Source organism: Chrysochloris asiatica, unplaced genomic scaffold, assembly GCF_000296735.1.
Source record: "Chrysochloris asiatica unplaced genomic scaffold, ChrAsi1.0 scaffold00136, whole genome shotgun sequence".
In the NCBI taxonomy this organism is placed as follows: domain Eukaryota; kingdom Metazoa; phylum Chordata; class Mammalia; order Afrosoricida; family Chrysochloridae; genus Chrysochloris; species Chrysochloris asiatica.
In genome coordinates, this window is record NW_006408654.1 from 1,630,910 (window position 1) to 1,648,962 (window position 18,053).

Consider the following 18,053-nt stretch of genomic DNA (forward strand, 5'->3'; position numbering starts at 1 on the left):
ACTCATAACCACTATGCTACCAGAGCTTCTTGGGCACAAATACAGACCTCTTCAAATTAGTTGACCAGGTAGCTGTTGACCAAATTTCTTGGTATACATTCCATCAATTCTTGGAGACATTTCCGTTTGTATTCCATCAATTCATGGAGACTTGTTTTTCACCAATGCCTTCAGTATGGCTTGGACTTCTTCCTTCAATACTATTCATTATTGATCATATGCTACCTCTTGAAGTGGTTGACCATCATCCAATTCTTTGGTACAGTGATTCTGTTATTCCTTCCATCTTCTGTGTTATTCAATATTTTGCCTATATTGTTGTTGTTGTTAGGTGCCATCCAGTCAGTTCAACTCATAGCAACCCCATGTACAACAGAACAAAACACTATCCAGTCCTGCACCATCCTCACAATTGTTAAGCTTTAGCGTGTTGCTGTTACCACTATGCCAGTTCATCTCCGCGGTCATCTTCCTCTCTTTGCTGACCATCCACTTTCACAAGCATGATGTCCTTCTCCAGGGACTGGTCACTCCTGATAATATATCTGAAGTATGAGAGATGAAATTTTCCCATCCTGGCTTGTAAGGAGCACTCAGACTATACTTCTTCCAACACAGAACTGTTTGTTTTTCTGGCAGTCTATGGCACCTTCAATATTCTTATCCAACACCACACTCAAATGAATCAATTCTTCAGTGATCTTCCTTATTCATTGCCCAACTTTCCCATGCCTATGAGGCTGCTAAAAATACTATGGCTTGGGTCAGGCATACCATAGTCCTCAAACTGATATCTTTGTTCTTAAATACTTTAAACAAGTTTTGTGCAGCAGACTTCCCTAATGCAATACATCATTTGATTTGTTGGCTACTATTTCCATGAGTGCTGATTGTGGACCCAGGAAAATGAAGTCTCTGGCAACTTCAACTTTTCTCCATTTATCATGATGTTATTTAATGTTCCAATTGTGAGGATTTATGTTTTCTTTACATTGAGGTACAGTCCATACTGAAGGCTATATTCTTTCATCATCGTCAGAAAAATAGGTCCTTTAATATTGCAAGTTAAGGCTTGATTTTTTTCTTCAGTTTTTTCAGCATGAGAAATACTGAGCATGTTTTACCTTTTTGGTTTTCTAACTCCAGTTCTTAGTATACTTCATTGTAATACTTTAGTTTGTCTTTCTGAGCTGCCCTTTGAAATTTTCTGTTCAGTTCTTTTACTTCATCATTTCATCATTTCTTCCAGATTGGAGGCAATTCAGAGAGGTATTATAGATAGGATAATATCTATATGCCTACAAGAAGGTTAGTTAATATAACTATTATTCAAATTTAAACACCAACCATCAAAGCAAATGATGAAAAAATTGAAGAATTCAATTTCTTCAGTCTAAAATTGATCAAATGTGATCAAGATGCATTGATAATTGCCAGTGATTAAAATGGGTAAGTTGGAAACAAAGAGGAAGGACCAGTAGTTGCAAAATATGGCCTTGGAGATAGACATGACTTTGGGTAGAATTTTACAAGACCAACGGCTTATTCATTGTAAATAATTATTGTATCAATGTAAATCATTTTTCATTGTAAATAATTTTTCAATGTAAATAATGTTTCATTGTAAATAATTTTTACATATGGAACTCTCCATATGGGAAACTCAGGAATTAAATTGACTATGTCTGTAGAAAAAGATCATGGAGAAGTTCATTATTGTCAGTCAAAATAAGCCCAGAGGCAGACTGTGCAGATCATCAATTGCTCTAATGCAAGTTCAGACTGAAGCTGAAGAAAATTAAAATAAGGCCATAAGAGTCAAAATATGAGTATATCACACCTGAATTCAGAGACCATTTTAAGAGTAGATTTGATGCATTTGGCACTAATGAAGACTAGAAGAGTTGTGGAATGACATCAAGGGCATCATTAAAAAGACCAGAAAAAAAGAAAAAAAAGCCAAAGTGGATGTCAGAAGAGACTCTGAAACTTACTCTTGAGTATAGAGAAGCTAAATCAATTGCAAGAAATTATGATGTAATAGAACTGATTTTCAAAGGGCAGCTAGAAAAGACAAAATAAAGTAGTGAAGTATGCAAAGACCTGGAGTCAGAAAAACAATGGGGAAGAACTCTCCTAGCATTTCTCAAGCTAAGAAGAAAACTGAAGAAAAGATTCAAGCCTCGGCTTGCAATACTGAAAATGCAGGAAGCAAAATACTGAACGATGCAGGAAGCATCAAAAAAGAATGGAAAGTATACATCAAATCACTGTACCAAAAAGAATTGGTTGACACTCAACCATTTCAAGAGCTAGCTTATGATCAAGAACTGATTATATTGATGGAAGAAGTCAAAGCTACACTGAAAACATTAACAAAAAACAAGGCTCCACGAATTGATGAACTACTAACTGAAATATTTCAATAAATGAATGCAGCACTGGAAACACTAGTCTATGTCAAGAAATTTGGAAGACAGCTACCCAGTCAACTGATTGGAAGAGATCCATATTTGTGCACATTTCAAAGAAAGCTTGCCCAATGAAATGTAGAAAACCTAGAACAATGCCATTAATACCACATACAAGTAAAATTCTGCTAAAGATATTTCAAAAACAGTTGCAAATGTAGAAAACATAGAACAATGTCATTAATATCGTATACAAGTAAAATTCTGCTAAAGATATTTCAAAAAACATTGACAGGGAGCTGCCAGAAATTCAAGTCAGATTCAGAATGCATGTAGAAAGAGATATCATTGCTGACATCTGATAGATCTTGGTTGAAAGCAGAGAATACCAGAAAGATGTTTACCTATGCTTTATTGACTACGCAAAGGTTTTCAACGGTATGGATCATGACAAGCTATGGACAACATTGCGGAGAATGAGTATTTCAGAAAACTGAATTGTGCTCATGAAGAACCTGTACATAGACCAAGAGGCAGTCATTCAGGTAGAGCAAGGGATACTGCATAATTTAAAATCAGAAAAGGTGTGCTCCCAGGTTGTATATTGTCACCATATTTATTCGATCTATATGCTGAGCAAATAATCTGAGAAGGTGGATTATATGAAGAAGAACCCACATCAGGCTTAGAGGAAGACTGATTAACAACCTATGATATACAAATGACACACTCTTGCTTGCTAGAAGTGAAAAGGATTTGAGGCATTTGTTGATGAAAATCAAAGAATACAGCTTTGGGTATGAACTACAACTCAATGTAAAGAAAACAAAAATCTTACAACTGGACCAATAAACAACATGATAAACAGAGAAAAGATTGAAGTTGTCAAGGATTTCAGTTTACTTGAATCCACAATCAAAAAAAAGGAAAAACCCCAATGAGATAGACTCATTGGCTGCAACAATGGGCTAAAATATGACAACAATTGTGAGGATAGCAAAAGACAGAGCAGTGTTTCTTTCTATTGTGCTAAGTCACTATTAGTTGGAGCTGACTCAATAGTACCTAACAACACTAAAAAGAAGGATCTTGGTCATTTGTAATCCAGGTTAGTGATGATGGCAGTTTGCTCCATGAGGGAATGATGGAGACAGAGCACAGCAGATGAATCTAGGAGAAATTTCAGAAGGAAGAAGCCTCAGTGATAGTTTGGATATGGAGAGGGGGGTGTTAAGGATGACTTATGGGTGCAAAAAAGAGAACCAGGCAAGCAAATCCTTGTCTTTATAAAGCCCCAGGAGATGGAAGAAACACTACAGTATGATCAGGCTTATCTGAATCTGTTATATAGGATGGGCATGCAGCCTGATGTGGGACTCAGAAAATGCTTCCAGGATAAAATGACAACCAAGTTGTTGTTGTTGTTAAGTGCCGTCAAGTCGGTTTCGACCCATAGCGACCCTGTACAGGGTTTCCGAGGGTGTAAATCTTTACGGGAGTAGAAAGCCTCATCTTTCTCCCGCGGAGCAGCTGGTAGTTTCAAACCGCTGACCTGAAGGTTCGCAGCCCGATTCGTAACCACTACGCTACCAGACGACCAAGTTAGGACTTAAAAAACAAGTAGAAGACTTAAAAAAAAAAAAAAAAAAGCTAGGTAAAGGGATCAGCATAGGTCAGATCAGTTCTCCACTGATGATGATTTTGTTTCCCAGGGAACATTTTGGGCTTTAAAGGAGTCCAGATGGCAGTGTAGAATAAGCACTGGACTGCTAACCAGAAGGTGGAAAAGATGAGGCTGTCTGCTCCATGAAGAACTACAGTCTCGGAAACCCTGCACATTGGGCTGCTATAAGTCAGAATGCAGTCCTGGTGTGCGCTGTGGGCTAATGTGCTCAACTGCAAAGTCAGTGTGAACCACAAGGTTGGCGGGTTCAAGCTCATCAGTCACTCCTCGGAAACCCTATACAGGGCCACTATGGATCCTAATCGACTCAACAGCACTTAAGAACAACAACTTAAGTCAGAATACACTAATGGGAGTGAGTTAGGAGCCATCTTTGGTTGCTATGACTGGAAAGTGCTACTGGCATTTCATGGACAGAGGTGATTATTGTTGTTGTTAGGTGTCATTGGGACAGTTCTGACTCATGTTGTTGTTGCTAGGTGCCGTCGGGTCGGTTGTGACTCATAGTGACCCTATGAACAACAGAAACAATATCCAGTCCGGTGCCATCCTCACATTGTTGTTGCCACAGTGCCGATTCATTTCATTGAGGGTCTTCCTTTTTTTCTGACCCTCTACTTTACCAACCATGTTACCCTTCTCAAGGGGCTGGTCCCTCCTGATAAATGTCTGAAGTATGAGAAATGAAGTTTCTCCATCCTGGCTTCTAAAGAGCATTCTGGCTATACCTCTTCCAACACAGATTTGTTTGTTTCTGACAGTCCAGGGTACTTTCAGTGTTCTCCAACACCATAACTCAAATGCATCAATTCATCTATGATCTTCCTTATTCATTTTCCAACTTTCATATGCATATAGGGCTACTGAAAATACCATGGCTTGGGTCAGGTGCACCTTAGTCCTCAACATGACACCTTTGCTGTGTAACACTCCAAAGAGGTCTTATGCAGCAGATTTTCCCAATGCATTATGTCGTTTGCTGCTTCCATGCTCATTGACTTCAGTCCAAGTAAAGTGGAATCCTTGCCAACTTCGATCTTTCCTCCATGTATCATCATGTTGTGAGGATTTTTGTTTTCTTTACAGTGAGTTGTAATGCATACTGAAGCCAGAGCCAGGGATATCGCTTATCATCATACAATGCACAGTGCAGTTGCTCCTACAATCAATGATCCATCCCACTATGTCCATAATGCTGAGACTGAGAAACCCTGGTTTAGGTAACGACCTGGAAAGAGAGGAGGTGCACAGTCACATTAACTGAGTGCTTCTGCAGAGTGACAAAGGATACAACTGTAAAACTCAGACCTTCTGGGGCCAGAGAAGTCCGACAAGGGCATTAGAACTAGATGCCAAGGGTACTAGAGAGCCACTGAAGCTTTTCAGGCAGGGAAGTGAAAAATCACCCTTGGAAGTGTATCAAAAAGAGGAGTTGGATGAGGGTAAAAGCATGAGGTGGGGGAGGGAGGGAAGCAGAGGCCCTGGAAATTGGGAGGGGCCAGCACATTGCTCAATGGAGTTGTGGGAGTAAGGAGAGAGAGAGCCAAGAGGTCTGCAGGGGAAAATAGGAGGAGGGTGTCCTTGGAGATGACAAGGTCCAGGGATCATCTAATTTGGTTTAGTTACATGTGAGATGCTTAGCGCATCCATTCAGATCATTTACAGATGATAAAATACCATACCCCCTTCCTTTTACCCTCATTCAACTCCTCTTCTTGATGTCCTTTCAAGAATAATGAGATAGAATGTTCTACCACTCATTATTGCTACTATGAACAGATGGGCAGGCAGTGCCCTCCCTGGACTGTCCTGCACTTAGCAATTTGATACACAAAAAGTATATGTTAAGGGGGCCATACCCTGTCTGCTATCTGGGATAAACCATGCTTCTCCCCTGGGTCTGGTTAATACTGCTACCTCCTAGGGGTGATGAGAGGAGAAACAAGGTAGATAAATGCCTAGCAAAGGGCCAGCCACTTGGAAGGCACTCAAGAAATGATTGCTATGGTTCTTTTACTGGAAGCTTAGTGTCAGACCCTCAGTGACAATCCTTCATTGCTCCTTGGTTGAGGCACAGGAAGCTGGCAGAACCTCTGCATTGCAGCCCAGTAGGCAATGGTTGAAGGAGCAGCACCTGGAAAACACACCCAGTTGCTTTCATGCATCCCTCATCCAGTTTCTTAGAGGCACCGTGGAAAATATGCCTCAATCTGCTGTGAGCTAGGTTCACGGAACATTAAACCACCAAAAAACACACTTTTCTGAGAGTCATACTATACTTTGCGGAGGGGGGTAAGTTGTACCCAGGGCAATCTTTAAATTGCAATCCTACCCCCAATTTCAGGATGAACAGGCGTTGATAGCATCAGTGGCATCAGACTCACTTTCCTGGATCTTGTTCAGCCTCCTCAGCCTTTCATATATGTGGTGCCTGGGAATGTCATTCAACGCTGGTCTGGTGCCCCCTTGGACTTGTGTCCCCTCTGCCTTCCCTTCCATATGCTTCTGGATGTCCACTATGCTTGAGCAAGGATGTAGAGTCATACTGAGATAACAGAAACTACTCAGCGGGGCCCCCCTTTCAAGTGGTGTTCTGGGCACCTGTCATATTCTTGCCAGTACATACTAAATGTGGGTCCGCTGTGGCCAGGCAAGGGAGATGCGATGTACTCAATCAGTCTTATTGCTTCTGTCTTCCTCACACTCCTGTGAGCCAAGAGTTCCGAGGCTTACGGAGGTTGAGTAACTAACTGGCTGGGGTCACCAGCTCATAGTGGGGAAAGCTGGGATCTGTACCTCAGCCAACTGACACCAGTGCCAAACTGTAGAGTTGCAGATAGATTTGAACCCAAACTAAAGTTGCAGATAGATTTATTGCAATAACTCCTCTTTTGGACCCTCTCTGTAGGCTCTCTAAGGCGGGTCTTCTCCCAGGGACGTCAGGGAGAGCAGGAGGACAGTCTTCGCTAAGGGCCCCCTCCCCTCTCAGGAAGTGGCTGGCGGGGATGGATCAGGTGCCAGGCGAGAAGCAAAAAGCAGGCTTGGTCTGCAGCCGGCCGAGCACAAGGGCGGAGCCTCGCAACTAAGTCCCCTGGGGTCTGAGGGCTGCATTCCTCCGAGGTCTGCAAAGGCCACCGCTTAAAGGCGCAGAGGAGCAGCTGGGAACGAGAACAAAGCGGCCAGGCCCCCCTCGGAGGAAGGAAGGAGCGAGCCCCAGGAAACAGCTGATAGCGCTAAGCTCAGCTTGTTTTTTTCCTCTGCTCAACAGTTCTCCTGCCACGGCAAACAAAAGATGTACATTCTGATTCCCTCTTGTGTTTGGATTGTGCTGTCGACTGGGTCTAGTGTGTGATGAGCTTGGGGGGAAAGAGCATCCATGGGCGGTTTCTGGTTCCACTTGCCAGTTTGCTTCCCCTTTGGCTGCGTCTCCCAGCGCGGCCACCAAATCCAACCTGGCCCGTGCCACACAAGGGCATTTCATTTAATGATGGGATTTTAAATTACCGACTTTTCTGATTTAGTGGGAACTGGAGGGCTACAGGTGTCTGCGGCTTTGACCTTAAAGCGCACACTCCCTTTTCCATCAGTGCATAAAACTAACAAGATGTGAATGTGTGTTGGCTCAGCCCTACTAAAAGGTCACTCCTTGTCCTCTTCACTAACGAGGGCTCAACCCACTGTTGTCTGGAGCCCCATTGAGACTTCCCAGAATGCAGAATCCATCCAGCCTGGGCCCTGCCTCTATTGTCGCCCGAGCCCAGGAATGGTTGACAACAACTGCAGGCTCTGTGGAAACCAGCATCCGACAGAGGCAGTGATAAATATAAGGGTGTCTGCGCAGGTCAGACAAGCTGGCTCTGATCTTAATCCAGCTACACGGGTCCACCTTCCTCACAGCCTGGATGGATACATGTAGGTGGCAGGTGAAACTGAAGGAACAAAGCCATCCTCAATCCTAGTGCCAGGACTGTGATAGATGGACAGCTTGCTTTCCTTCCCGGGGACTAGAGGTGTGGTTCCTAAACTATGGAGGTCTGATACCGTGCAATGCAGGGCATTCTTTGCTTTGCCTAACCAGATGTTGACTGTGTGGGACCGTCAAAGGGCACTATAAAACCAAAAGCAAAACAGAACAAAGACTGGGAGGTGGGGGAAAAGTAAACCACACACACACTTCAGTGATCTCTACAGCCCCTGCCATTCAAGTTCTAGTCACACACACTGAAAAGGACTGTTGGATGCCTAGGCTTCTTAATACTGCAGGAGTTAAATGAAGCTGGAACTGCAAGAGAGAGGTCAGCGTGGTTGGACCCTGCCCCATGCTGCTTGGCGCACGTTCTTTCCTCCCACCCCCCCACTCTGAAGAGGCAGTTCACAAGCACAAGACAAATGGCATAAAGGGCAGGCAATTAATGTTTTCAGCTGGAGGCTGCAATGGAATGTTGGTGCTTAGACTCTGGAGTGAGCCTCTAGGTCCATTCTTCTCAGTGCCATACCTCCAGTCTTCAAGGTGATGGTGCCCTTCAAACTTCTGTCACTGGCATTTTCTATTTGTAGAACCAAAAGGTAAATTTGGTTCTAAGACTCCTCTGCATGCTGTCTTGTGCTAGTTCCACTACACCAGGGGCCAAAGGTGTTGTAAAGATGGTGTGCCAATTCTTCATTTATTTCCTTGGAGAAGGAGTGGAGGTCCAAGAGCACAGGTCAGAGTTGACTTCCCATCTCCCAGAATCCCTGTGGTGTGGAGTAACCCAGCCAGCCTGATGTGCAGAGAGAGACTCAGGCAAAGAAAGAGGATCTATTGGGAAAGTGGGGTGGGAAGCATCTGATAGAGCAAGAATGGACAAGCACCGAAGAGTCATTACTTGAAAGGTGGGGATGGGGAAGAAATGGAAGGAGGGGATTCATTGGAGAGAAAAGAAAACTGCCCTTAGTGTACTTCCAGGGTGTTGGTGGCTATGGTTCCGACTCATAGCGTCCCTGTACAGGGTTTCCGAGGCTGTAAATCTTTACAGGAGCAGAAAGCCTCATCTTTCTCCCGTGGGACAGCTGGTAGTTTCAGACCGCTGACCCTGAGGTTAGCAGCCTGATTCATAACCACTATGCTACCAGAGTGTGTACTTCCATAGAGGTTGAAAAATGCAATGGTAAAAAGTACAGATTTGTGTGTATTTCCTGGGTATGAGCTTCATTGAGATTTGACTTCTCTGTGGTCAGTTTTCTAATATGCAAAACAGGGATAAAGTAGTAGCTATTTCACAGGGCTACTATGCTTAAAAGAGTAAAATGTTCAGGGCATATTATGGAGATTAAGTGAGAAATTCACATAAAACTCACGAGAAAGTAGCTAGCATATAATAAGCCATCAATAAGAATTGCCCATTATTGTTTCCAGTTTTTTTTCTCAGAGTTTTTGTTTCACAAACTTTTTTTTTTTTTTTTTCATGCCTCTTGCTTGACAGGGCACATTTTTGTCTATTTTCATGCTAAACCTTCTCCTGAGCAACTAATGCTTATCCAGTGTGCTGATTGGCGATCATAATTCTTGTTGTCACTCAACTGTAAAGTTTGCTCACTGGAAGGGCACCCCCACACACAGCAAAACACAACAACAACAAACCCTGCCATTGAGTTGATTCTGACCCAGAATACAACTACTCCTTAGAGTTTGGGAGATGATTAATCTTTACATGAGTTGACGGCCTCATCTTTACAGAAGCAAACATTTTCTCCCCCAGAGTGGCTGGTGGGTGGGTTTAATGTTGTTGTTGTTAAGTGCCGTTGAGTCGGTTCCGACCCATAGTGACCCTGAACAGGGTTTCCAAGGCTGTAAATCTTTACGGGAGCAGAAAGCCTAATCTTTTTCCTGCAGAACAGCTGGTAGTTTCGAACTGCTGACCTTGTGGTTCGCAGCCCGATTCGTAACCACTACCCTACCAGAGCTCCTTGGTGGGTTTAAATAGCTGACCTTAAAGTAAGCAGCCCAATACTTACCTGTTACATCACAGGGCTCCTCAAACACAGCAAGCTCATTAAAAATGATGATGAGTAAAACTTAATAATCTCCATTGTTTTAACTTCAGTTGGATATTGTTTATGGACTGTCTTCATTCATTTCCCATCCCCAGAGTAAGAGGTTGCTCCAGAGAGAATTTGGACTCAGAACATGAAGCCCAACTGAAAGCTATGGGAGGGGACAGGAGACTTCAAGAAAGACTTCACACTGAAGTCATTCTTCCTCCACCTTGGCGTCCAGAATGTGGGTCAGCTGGCTGATACCTTTCAGGTAGGATATCGGAAGATCCCTCTCTGGGGAAACTGGTCAGCCTAAAATAAAAGGTCTCCAGATACTCAGGTAAGTGGGGTGTTGTTGTTGTTCAGTGCCATCGAGTTGGTTCCCACCCATAGAGATCTTGTATAGGGTTTCCAAGGAGCAGCTGGTGAGTTTGAATCGCTGACCTTACAGTTCAAATGGCTTCGAAGTCTGACGCATTAACCCACAGCACCACACCAGGACTCCAAATAAGTGGGGTACCCCCGTGAAATGGGTCAGCAGAATAACCCTAGAGTAAAGTCCATCAGTTGACAAGATGGGCCCCCACGTAGTTTCTAGTCAGTTTTTTGGTGCTTAGTTGTCAAATATAAACAATCAAAGATCATTTGTTATTTAAGAAAACCCTCCAAAATTAAAAACAATACCAAAACAAACAAACAAACAAAAAAGAGATAGAGAAAAAGGAAACAATACAGGAAAAGACAAGAACATTAAAAAAATTAATTTTATTACTGTTGTTGAGAATATATACAACAAACACATAAACCAATTAGTTTCTTCTTGTACATTTCAACGACATAGATACCATCCTTCAAGTTGTGCAACAATTCTGAATTCCTCCTTTTCCATTAGCATATGCTAGTTGCCCCCTAAGGTTCCTATCTAATCTTTCAAATTGTTGTCAGTTTGATCCCATATGTTGTTGTTGTATAGTGCCCTTGAGTCATTTCCTACTCATAGTGACCCTGTATAGGGTTTCTGAGGAGTGGCTAGTTTGAACTGCCGACTTTGAGGTTCAAACTGACCTTTCAGTTCAATGCTTTATTCTTCAGCGCCACATCAGCACGCCCATATAGACAGATCTTAAAAGAGCATAATGTTCAAAACAAACATGAAGAGAACATTTTTAAATCCTGTCCTTGGGTGGTGCAAACGGTTAAGTGCTTGACTACTCACTAAAAAGCTGTTAGTTCAAATCCTCTCAGAGCAACCTGGAAGAAAGACCTTGCAGTCAACATCCAAATGGTCACAATTATTGCACATTTCTACTCTGACATGGGGGATGGGGGGAGGTTGCCACAAGTCACAATTGACATCATGCAACTGGTTTGATTTTATGATCAATATCTTTTGGAATTTAAGAGAAGATATCACATTTATCAGGATTGGAGGATGACTCATTAACTACCTATGATATGCAGATGATACAACCTTGCTTGCTGAAAGCAAAGAGGACTTAAAATATTTACTGATGAAGATCAAAGACCTTCAGTCTGTGTTGCACTTCAACATAAAGAAAACAAATATCCTCACCACTGGACCAATAAACAACATCCATATAAGTGGAGAAAAGATTGAAGTTGTCAAAGACTTCATTTTACTTGGATCAGCAATAAACACTCACCAGTCAAGAAATCAAATAGGGTATTACTTTAGGAAAATCTGCTGCACAAGACCTCTTTAAATTGTTGCAGAGCAAAGATGTTAGTTTGAGGACTAAGGTGTGCCTGACCCAAGCCATGGTATGTTTAGATGCCTGATACGCATATGATAGTTGAACAATGAATAAAGAAGACCATAGAAGAATTAATGCATTTGAGTTACGGAGAAGAATATTGAAAGCCCCATGGACTGCCAATAGAACAAACAAATCTGTGTGGGAGAAGTACAGCCAGAAGGCTCCTTAGAAGCATGGATGGCCAGACTTTGTTTCTCATCCTTTGGACATATTATCAGGAGGGACTGGTCCCTGGAGAAGGACATCATGTTCGGTAAAGTGGACACAAAAGAATACATATGACTACATAGAATTCTATTTAGATGAACTCCATGACAGACAAAACTTCTTTATGGTTTTTAATTGAAAAGTAGTTACCTGGACAGAAAGAAGGAAAATTGACCAGAAAGGGACTGCAAAACCCTCTGGATGAATAAAAATATCCTATGCTTTGTTTGAGCAGGTTTTGAATGGGTGTATTCAATTGTCAATTTTTATTTAATTGAACAAATACCTAAGATGTGTGTATATCATTGTATGTTAATTATATATCAATAAAAATCACATTTGCAGAAATGAAAAGTTCTGTAGAAAGAGTCAACCTCTAGATCTAGCGATCAATTAACAGGAAAGATTAAGAATAAAAGAATACATTAAATGGCACCACAAGAATGTAGTCAGCAAAATCCAGACTGTGGAAACCTCTAAGGTTTGGTCAGGTTTTTTTTGTTTTTTTTTTTTCAACAAACTTACCAAAGTTAGAAGTTAGTGCTGGTGGTTGTTGTGTGCTGTGGAATAATTTCATACTCATAGCAACCTTGTATACAGTTTCCATGAATGCAAATCTTTACAGAAGCAGAAAGCCTCATTTTTATCCTGTGGAGCAGCTGGTGGATTCAAACTGCTGACCTTATAGTTTGCAACCCAACTCATAACCCACTACACTACTCAATCACATGGTATGAACTTTATTTGGATCCCAATTTAAACAACCACACTGTTTGAAAATTCTATAGGACAATTGGGAAAATGAGGGAATGTCCTCATTAATATTTTAAGTGAGATAGTGATAGTGTGATTGTTTTACATTTTTTAAGTCACTTACCTTTTAGAAATACATAGTGAAATGCAAGTGTCATGATATCTAGGATAATCTAGAGTAGAGGCACTGAATGCAGGTATAGATAAAATAAGATTGGCCATATATTGATCATTGTTGGAGGTGGGTGTGGGGTACACTGGGTTTATATTCTAGTCTCTCTTAGTATATGTTTGAAAATTTCCATAATATATATATATATATATATTTATGTAAGAGTTGCGAGACAAAAATAGAGGAAGTCTTCCAGGAAAATAAATAAAAACAAAGAGATGAATAAATAGAAAAGGTAATAAACAAAAAGGCTTGTTCAAGATTTCCAAAAGGAAGAAGGAAAGTGAAAAGGAGACAATGATTAAAGGAAATAATATGAGAGTATTTCCCAAGACTGACAACCATAGGTTTCTGAATTAAAGGACCAGCCAGTAGTCATCCCCATGATGAAAAAAGGCCCACATTAAAGTACATGAGTAAGAAATTTCATAATGTTTATGTATTGGGACACAAGCTTTATGCACCTTCCTACGCTCTCTTGACTGACTCTTTTCTCTCTCTTCAATGGTGCCTCCTGGACACTTCATTTAACCTAAGTTATTCTTCCACTTTCAGAATTGAAAGAAATACCGTAGTGTAGGAGGTGGGAACTGGTTTCCTGGGCAACTGACACATCAGGAAATAGACAAGGAAATGGAAGCTAAGAGGGAATTGGGCAGGTAGATTCCCCTTCTCCCTTGTGATACATAAAAAAAAGCTGTGCCCAGTGAAGCAGCAGCCAGTCTTGTAATGTATAGAAGTACATCCAGTTTTGCTCCATTTTTCTTCAATATTCTATTATAAAAAATCTCTAATTTAAATGAAATTGAAAGAATTTCATAGAAAACATCTATATACCCATTACATATAATTTGCTATTAATTTTTAATAGCTTTGTCGTTGTTGTTAAGTGCCATCAAATTGGCTCCAACTCACAGCGATCTTGTGTAGGATTTCCAAAGAGCAGCTAGTGTGTTTGAACAGCTGACATTGTGGTTCGCACCACACCAGCTTTATTGAGATATAATATAAATATCATAGAATTCATCCAATTAAAGTATACAGTAGAACAGTTTTTAGTCTATTCAGAGTTATGTAAACATCACCATAATCTAATTTTAGAACATTTCATCACCCCAAAAGAAACTCTGTACCCAGGAGCAGTCCCTTTCCATTCCCCCTTTCACAATCCTGTTGTTGTGATTGTTAGGTGCCATTGAGTCAGTTCCATCTCATAGCAACTCTATGTACAACAGAACAAAACACTGCCCAGTCCTGTGCCATCCTTACAATTTGTCTTAGTCCAGGTTTTCTAGAGAAGCAAAACCAGTGAAATATATACATGTGTATATATACGAGAAGTTTATTATCTTACAATTGTAGAATCCCAGGTCCCCAGTGAAAAAAGAGAGTGTGTCCTTCCTACATGTCCATTATATTGGGAGCAGGCCAAACCCCCAAGGAAACATCCCTTTAAACAACTGATCATAGCTGTTCATCATAGAGCTGGATATGCCTGTATTAGGTTTTATCACAAGCACATCCCAACTGCTAAACCTCTGGAAATCCTGGCCAAGTTGAGTTGGCACAGAATCTAAACTATTGCACAATTGTTATGTTTGAGACCATTATAGCAGCCATTGTGTCAGTCCACCTGGTTGAGGGTCTTCCTCTTAACTCCAGGCAACCACTAATCTAGTTTCTGTCTCTATAGATTTTTCTCTTGTTGAAATTTCATACAAATGGACTCATGCAATATGTGGCTTTTGTGAATGGCTTGTATAACTGAACAGAATGTTTCCAAGGTTCATCCATGTTGTAGCGTGTATCACTATGCATTCTTTTGTATTGCTTAACAATAGTTCATTAAGTACCATTAACATTTTACTGTTGTTGTTACGAGGTGCCTTCAAGTTGGTTCTGACTCATAATGACCTTATACACAACACAAAGAAACAATGCCAGCTTCACAGTTGTTATTACGTTTGATCCCATTGTTGCCACTGAGCAAATCTATATCCTTGGGGCTCTCCCTCTTTTTTTGCTGACCTTCCACTTTACCAAGTGTTATGTGCTTCTCAAGGGATCGGATCTCCTGACAATATGTACAAAGTATGAGAGACAAAGTCTAGCCATCCTAGCTTCTAAGGAGCATTCTGACTGTACTTTTTCCAATTCATATTTGTTTGTTCTTCTGACAGCCCATGGTGCTTTTAATATTTTCCACAAATACCATAACTCAAATGAACCAAATCTTCTATGCTCTTCCTTATTCATTGTTCAACTTTCACATGAATATGAAGCTATTAAAAATACCATGGCTTCAGTCGGGCACACCTTAGTCCTCAAACTGATATCTTTGCTCTTGACCATTTTAAAGAGGTCTTGTGCAGTAAATTTGCCTTATGCAATTCATATTTTGTTTTCTTAACTGCTGCTTCCATGAGTGTTGATGGTGGATCCAAGCAAAATCAAGTTTGACAACTGCAATATTTTTTCCATTTATCATGATGTTATTTATTGGTCCAGTGGTGAGGAGTATTGTTTTCTTTACATTTTGGTGCAACTCATACTGAAGGCTGTGGTCTTGGATCTTCATCAATAAGTATTTTAAGCCCTCTTTCCTTTTAGCAAGCAAGATCATGTCATCTGCATATCACAGGTTGCTAATGACTCATCCTCCAATTCTGATGGCACGTTCTTCTTCATATAATCCAGCTTCTTGGATTATTTTTTCAATTTACAGATTGAATAAGTACAGTGAAAGACTATGACCCTGGTGCACACCCTTCCTAATTTTAAGTCATTCAATGTCCCCTCATTCTGTTCAAATGACTGCCTCTTAGTCTACGTACAGGTTCCCCAGGAGCACAATGAAATGTTCCTGAATACACATTCTCCACAATGTTGTCTATAGCTTGTCATGCTCTACACAGTTGAAAGCCTTTGCATAGTCAATAAAGCACAAGTAAACATATTTCTTGTATTCTCTGCTTTCAGCCAAGATCCATCTGATATCAGCAAAGATCTCTCTCATTCTATGTCCTCACATAAATCTAGCTTCTCTGTCAATGTACTGTTGCAGTTGGTTTTGAATTATCTTCAGCAAAATTTTACTTACATATGATTATTATCAATGGTTTCCACATTCCGTTGGGTCACTTCTCTTTGGAATGGGCACAGATATGATCTCTTCCAATCAGCTGGCCAGATAGCTGATTTCAAATTTCTTGGCATAGATGCATGTATGCTTCCAGTTCTGCATCAGTTTGTTGAAATTTTTCAATTTGTATTCCATCAATTCCTAAAGCCTTGTTCTTTGCCAATGCTTTCAGTGCACCTTGGACTTTGCCCTTCAATACTATTGGCTCTTGAGCATATGCTAGCTCTTGAAATAGTTGAACTTCGACCATTCCTTTTTGGTACAGTGCCTCTGTGTATTCCTTCTATCTTCTTTGGTGCTTTTTGCATCATTCAATACTTTCTTCATAGAATCCCTTAGTATTATAAGTTGAAGCTTGAATTTTTCCTCATGCTTGAATTTTTACCTCAGTTCTTTCAGCTTGAGAAACGCTGAGCATGTTCTTTCTTCCTTTTGGTTTTCTAACTCCAGGTCTTTTCACATTTCATTATAATATTTGACTTTGTCTTCTTGGGCTCCCTTTGAAATGTTCTATTCAGCTCTTTTACCTCCTCATTCCATCCATTTGCTTTAGCATCTCTATACTGGACAGCAAGTTTCAGAGTCTCATCTGAAATCCATTTTGGTCTTTTCCTTTTTTCTTGTCTCTTAAAAACCCTATATGTTCTGCATGTCATCCCACAACTCTTCTGGTTTTTGATCATTAGAGTCTAGTGCATCAAATCTGTTCTTGAGATGATCTCTGAATTCAGGTGGGATATGTTCAAGGTCATATTTGGCTTTTGTTGACTTGTTTTAATTTTTTTCAACTTCAGCCTGAACTTGCGTGTGAGCAGTTGGTGATTTCTTCCACAGTCTTCCCCTGGTCTTGTTTTGGCTGATGATATGGAGTTTTCCTACCATTTATTTCCACAGATGTAGTTAATTTCTATGTATTTCACCTGTTGAGGTCTATGTATATAGTCATCTTTTATAAAGTTGTTTAAAAAAGGTATCTGCAATGAATAAGTCATTGGTCTTGCAAAATCCATCATGCAATTTCCAGCACCATTTCTATCACCAAGGCCAACTACTGATTCTTCCTCTTTGTTTCCAACCTTTGCATTCTAATCACCAGTAATTATCAATATATCCTGACTGCATGATTGAACAATTCAGACTGAAGAAGTAGGTAGAATTCTTCAATTTCATCAGTGCTGGCTTTAGTAGTTGATGCATAAATCTGAATAATAGTGGTATAAACTGGTCTTCCTTATAGGCATATAAATATCATCCTATCACAAATAGTATTATACTTCATGACAGATCTTGAAATGTTCTTTTTGATGATGAATGCAATGCCATTCCACTTCAATTTGTCCTTCCTGACATAGTAAACCATGTAATTATCAGATTCAAAATGGCCAGTACCAATCCATTTCAGTCATTAATGCCTAATATATTGATGTTTATGTATTCCATTTCATTTTTGACAACTTACAATTTTGCTAGATTCATACTTTGAGTGTGAGTCAAAAATTATCCACTCTCTAGCTGTAGAATTTATTTTGATCAACTTTTAGAAAATACAAATACATAATTTTTTCAACATAATCTCCTTGCTTTTCAATACACTTTGTCCATCTATCAACAAACTTTCATATTCCCTTATTTAGAAATGTTGTAGGCTGAGCTTTGAGCCACAAATGCACTGCTGTCTTCACTTCTTCATCAGAGGCAAATCTTCATCCTCAAAGGGATGTTTTCATGGCACCAAACAGGTGAAAGTCTGATGGAGCAAGATCATGACTATATGTCTAGGCGGGGCTGATGAAAGGAAATGCGGATAGGTCTCTTGTGATACAATAGTGAATAATTGTTATCAGGACTGATTGTGAGGGTTGGAAATGTAAAGGTAGACATTTTGTAGCAA